At 47.3% G+C, this 5,677-nt stretch overlaps 1 pseudogene; it reads right to left on the reverse strand.

Moving 5' to 3' along the window:
* Nucleotides 1-1,161: 1,161 nt before the first annotated feature.
* LOC108521871 (small ubiquitin-related modifier 2 pseudogene) lies at nt 1,162-1,448 on the reverse strand (annotated as a pseudogene).
* Between the last annotated feature and the right edge of the window lie 4,229 nt (nt 1,449-5,677).

Below are 5,677 nucleotides of genomic sequence, written 5' to 3' on the forward strand. Positions count from 1 at the left end.
CCAAAGGGCCGACTCAGGATAAAGTGAAGACAATTATTCTTCCCAATCCATAGCTGAGGAGCTCAAAATGCAACCTGAAGCACCCTGAACACCTCTGGGATATTGACCAACCCATTTTCAACAGCATAAAAGGAAAGAGATGACTTTCCTGGCAGACCAGTGAGGTGAGCAGAGTGTCTGAGCTGGGGAGCTGCTGGGTGGAAGGAAAGCAGGTGGAGAGGGAGGATGGCGGCCCTCCTCTTCGTGGCTCTATTCCCAGGGGTACAGCAGGGCCTGGCACACAGGAGGTACTTAGGACCAGCCACTGAATAAGTCACCAAGGACCCTGTTGTCCTCCCAGGAACCTAAGTGGACCCCTCTTGTCTCTTTTGTGGTGAAGGGTCACTATTTCCAGTCTACAGCAGCGTCTGAGGCTCAGAGGGCTCAAGTGGCGTAGCCAAGACTGGGACTTGGCTTACGTGCCTGCAACAGGTCTCCACCTGCTACACCACGGATGGACCTGGAGGACCTGTGCTGAAACCAGCCAGTCACAAAAAGACAAACACGAGGCTTGAGGTCCCCAGAGCCGGCAAATTCACAGACATAGGAAGTGGAATGGTGGCTGCCAGGGACTGGGAGTGGGAGATGGGGAGTTGTTTAATGGGGACAGAGTTTCGGTCTGGGAGGATGAAAAAGTTCTGGAGATGGACGGTGCTTGTACAACAGTGTGACTGTGCTCAATGACACTGGCCCGTGCACTTGAAAGTGGTTAGAATGGGCCGGGCACGGTGGCTCTTGCCTGTAATCCCAGCACTTTGGGAGGCCAAGGCGGGCAGATCATGAGGTCAGGAGATCAAGACCATCCTGGCTAGCACACTAAAACCCCGTCTTTACTAAGAATACAAAAAATTAGCCAGGCGTGGTGGCGGGCGCCTGTAGTCCCAGCTACTCCAGAGGCTGAGGCAGGAGAATGGCGTGAACCTGGGAGGCGGAGCTTGCAGTGAGCTGAGATCTGGCCACTGCACTCCAGCCCGGGCGACAGAGCGAGACTCCGTCTCAAAAAAAAAAAAAAAAAAAGATAGTAGTCAGGATGTGGTGGAACCAAATTACAGTTTTCTAATTGAGAATGTAATCTTGGTTTTTAAAGAACAGAGTTCCGGAGTAAAGAAGCAGTTTCCCTTTTCAGTAGGCACCTCCCGCTTGCTGTTGGAACGCATCAATTGTATCATCATCCGCCATTTCCAACTGTGCAGGTGTGTCTGTTTCACTGATTGGTTGCCCTCCAATCGGAATCTGATCTGCCTCTCTGACAATCCCTGTGGTTCACAATAGGCTTTCACTAGTTTACTAAGTGGTGTACGCCTCTTAATCTTAAACTGCACCAGGGAAGCATCCTGCCCTGCCACCTTCAAATTAATATGATCATTGTTCTCAGTCTTGACTCCCTCCTTGGGCTTTTCGTGGGCCATGGCCAGCGCCAGAGTCTCCTCAGCTGCCGCTTCACGAAAGAGGTACTAGGTCCGCACCAAACGAGCACACAAGCAGCACCAGAAGCCTTCATTCTACATTTTATGCACGTAGGAACTATTCTCCACGTGCTAAAGTCCGGAAATCCTAAAATGAGTTCCTTAGCACATGTCTACTCCCATTGGAATGAGAGTGTCATGAAGGCGGGACAGGGAGCTTGTCTGTAATTAACTGCTGCTCAACCCCATGCATCTAACACAGTATCTGGCTCATCAAAGAAGGAAGGAAGGGTTAAATGAGTGAATGGCATAATCTCTGTCCTCAAGGAACTCACCCTCTGTAAACATACCCATGCAATGTTCTGCAACAGGAGCTCTGAGAGGGAAGGAACAAGGGACTCTAGAAATTAAGGGAAGGGGTACCTGACCCAGCAGGGGGAAGGTCAGAGAAGTTTTTTTTTTTTTGAGATGGATTCTTGCACTGTTGCCTGGGCTAGAGTGCAGTGGTGCAATCTCAGCTCACTGCAACCTCCGCCTCCCGGGTTCAAGCGATTCTCCTGCCTCAGCCTCCCTAGTAGCTGGGATTACAGGCATCTGCCACCATGCCCAGCTAATTTTTTGTATTTTAGTAGAGATGGGGTTTCATCATGTTGGCCAGGCTGGTCGTGAACTCCTGACCTTGTGATTCGCCCGCTTCAGCCTCCCAAAGTGCTGGGATTACAGATGTGAGCCACCGCACCTGGCGAAGGTCAGAGTTTTGAGAAGGACGCGGTGATATACGAGCAGGGACTTACAGGGTGAATATAGTGGGTCAGCCTTCAAGGGAACAAGTATTGAGAGGTGGAGGGAATAGAATGTGCAAAATAGGAGAGCACGGAGCACAAACATGGACATGGCTCCCTCACTAGACTGTGGGCTACCTCTTGCTCACTGGTTTCCCAGAGTCTACAGTAGTGATTGGCAAAATACTAGACATTCAGTAATTCAGTAAGTGTTTGTTAAATGAATATGTGGAGGAGTAAGGAATGAAGCGTTAGCTGTGATGTAGATATGGCATTGAATCAAGCTTGAATGCACAGGAATGCTGGGGTGAGGATGGAGAGGAAGGGTTCTATCTGATAGTGGTTTGAAATTAGTGGAGACGGTAGAGATGGGTTGGTTGGGTGAGCGAGTATGAACAGGCTCTGGCTTTATTCTATCCTCAAGACCACATAGGCTCTGTGATGAGGATCTCAAAGAATCTCAAATCCAACTCCTGAGGCCTTCCAGTGAAATCCCAGAAGCATACCCACCTCTTCTGCGTTTTCAACAGAGCAGAAGGTTCTAGGTTATTTGGATTCAAAAGATTATGTCAGCCTTTCCCTGATTTAAGCCTATTAGCTCAAATTTAGAGGTTAGGAGCAAAGCGGTCAATCAGTATCTACTATGTTCTCTGGTGCATTTAGGGTAATGATTTTATATAATCTGCTCAGTTCTTAAAGTTGGGGATGAGGGTGAGGGGCAGGAAACATTATTTCCTCTATTGAAATCCCCAGCTCCATCTATCATTCAGTCAGTGAGTTGTACCAGGGCTGTGCCATGCCAGAGGCTTTTCCATCACACTTATCACATCTCATGAGGCAGGTGCTATGAGTGCCGAGTGCCAGCCTCTGTTTACTCTACAGGCTGAGATTGGAGACCTCGTGTCTGCTCCCAACACCAGTCATGGTTCTACTGTCTTGCACTCTGTGAACTAACCCTATGCCACCCACAGTGCTTCTGGGGCCCTGAACTGCCCCAGAGGGGAAAGGTCCTTCAGGAGGACTATCCTTCCTTTTGTTCCATCCTGGTAAACCTACCTTTCCCTGAATAACTTTGTCTAAGGTTTGTTCCTTAGAAGCAGAGCCTGGGATAAGGATTCGTGTGCAAATAAATTATTGCGAAAGTATTCTGCCAGAAAATCTGGGAAGCAGCAGTGGAAGCAGGATAGGGCAGGGGAAGAAGATAACTAAAATTGTGATTTCCAGAGAGCTCTGATCCCGGGAGGAACTCTGGAGCGGGAATTGCACTCCAGGGCTTATCCCATCCAAAGGCAAGGGAACTGGCTGTCAGTCCTGGCCACAGGAAAGTGCAAGGCCGGTGGGATGGCTGGTGGGTGGTGAAACTCTGAGGCAGCTCTGGTCAGCCCAGGGCAACCCCAAGCCCAAGGCAATCCCTAGGAAAAGGAAGCAGACATCCTGCAAGAGTACTGGGTGGGGCACTGACAGTATCTGCCACATACCTGCTGACCATCAAAGGCAGAGCTTTAAAGGTTATCATCTCAGCAAATAGATCCAGTGTCAAATCCTACCTCCTCCACTTAGAGCAAGTGACCTCAGGCAAGTCACCTAACCTCGCAGAGCCTCCATTTCCACTTTTGCAAAATGGGAACAATGTGAATTTCTAACGTCCAGGATTGTTAGGATGTAGCAAGACAATGCAAATGAAAGAGGTTAGCATAATGCCTGGCCCTTGGTAAGTCCTGACAGCTATTATTACACTTCTTGCTGCTGCCACTATCCTAACAGGTCCAAAGTTAGAAAAGGTTCTGCACAACTGGGGTTCTGATCTTTTGCTGAAGGATTGCTTATTCCTCTGAAGCACAAAGGGACATTTTGCTACAGGGTAACACTGGAGAAATATGTATGTTTATGTGTAGTATGCATATTTTGAAAGCTAAGCTTGATAGGAGCCTGGTTACAAATCTGGTTGGCATTTGGCAGGTCATGACACATCCTTGGGGTCCAAAGCCTCCTGAGAACTTCTTAAAAAAGAATGAGTTGTTCAAACAGCCTTCGCCAAGAAGCATGTCAACAGTCAACACCTTATTTCCCATGTGAACATCATGCAAATACAGAGCCATAAATTGCTTGCAAATTGCTGTTGCCAGTTACCAGAGTACTTACAGAAGAAGCTTCCTTCCCTAAATTCTTAGCGAGTTTTTGATATGAGATGTAAAGATTATTACTATTAAATTTTTATTTTATTTTATTTTGAGACAGAGTCTTGCTCTGTTGCCCAGGCTGGAGTGGAAGGAAGGAAGGAAGGAGGGAAGGAAAGAAGGAAGGAAGAAAGAAGGGAAGGAAGGAAAGAAGGAAGAAAGGAGGGAAGGAAGAAAGGAAGGAAGGAAGGAAGGAAAGAAGGAAGGAAGAAAGGAGGGAAGGAAGGAAGGAAGGAAGAAGGAAGGAAGGAAGGAAGGAAGAAAGGAAGGAAGGAAGGAAGGAAGGAAGAAAGGAGGGAAGGAAGGAAGGAAAGAGGGAAAGAAGGAAGGAAGAAGGAAAGGAGGGAAGGAAGGTAAAAAAGAAAGAAGGAAGGAAGGAAAGAAGGAAGAAAGGAGGGAGGGAGGGAAGGAAGGAAGGAAGGAAGAAAGGAAGGAAGGAAAGGATGTTCTAAGTTAAAATGGAAATTACCACATTAAAAATTGCAAACTAATCTATGGTGGTATAAAGCCGATCAGTGATTGTGTGTGGTTGGGGGAAGGGAAGAGATGGATTATAGACAAGCTTGAGTAAACTTTTGCAGGGGGATATGTTTGTTATCTTGATATTGAGGGTTTCACAGGTATACAGATAATGCATCAAATTGTGCTTTTTTAATCTGTGTAGCTGTTGTCAGTTACACCTTGAAAAAGTTGTAAATAACAAAATGAATGACTTCCCTGTTTTTTAATACTATCTTTTAAAAAATTGATGGTGGATATGTTCCCAGCTTGAAATGTAGGAGCATAAGATCAGTCATCAGCCAATAAGAAAGAACAGCTGGGTGTCCTGATGTAACTTATATGTCTTAACAGTTAAAAGAATAGGGATGCCTACCTGTCTATGCATTCCTTTAAACTATGTGTGTGGGCAATGCTCTGGGAGGAAGCTCTCCGGCCCCTATCTGATATTTCAAGAGGTGGGGGTTATCTTAAAAATCTAGAGACTGGGCCGGGCACAGTGGCTCACGCCTGTAATCCCAGCACTTTGGGAGGCCGAGGCCAGAGGATCACCTGAGATCAGGAGTTTGAGACCAGCCAGACCAACATGGAGAAACCCCTGTCTCTACTAACAATACAAAATCAGCCAGGCCTGGTGGTGCATGCCTGTAATCCCAGCTACTGGGAAGGCAGAGGCAGGAGAATTTCTTGGACCTTGGAGGCAGAGGTTGTGGTGAGCTGAGATCGTGCCATTGCACTCCAGCCTGGGTAACAAGAGTGAAACACCGTCTCAAAA

The sequence above is a fragment of the Rhinopithecus bieti genome, unplaced genomic scaffold, assembly GCF_001698545.2.
Source record: "Rhinopithecus bieti isolate Rb0 unplaced genomic scaffold, ASM169854v2 scaffold_61461, whole genome shotgun sequence".
NCBI lineage: Eukaryota > Metazoa > Chordata > Mammalia > Primates > Cercopithecidae > Rhinopithecus > Rhinopithecus bieti.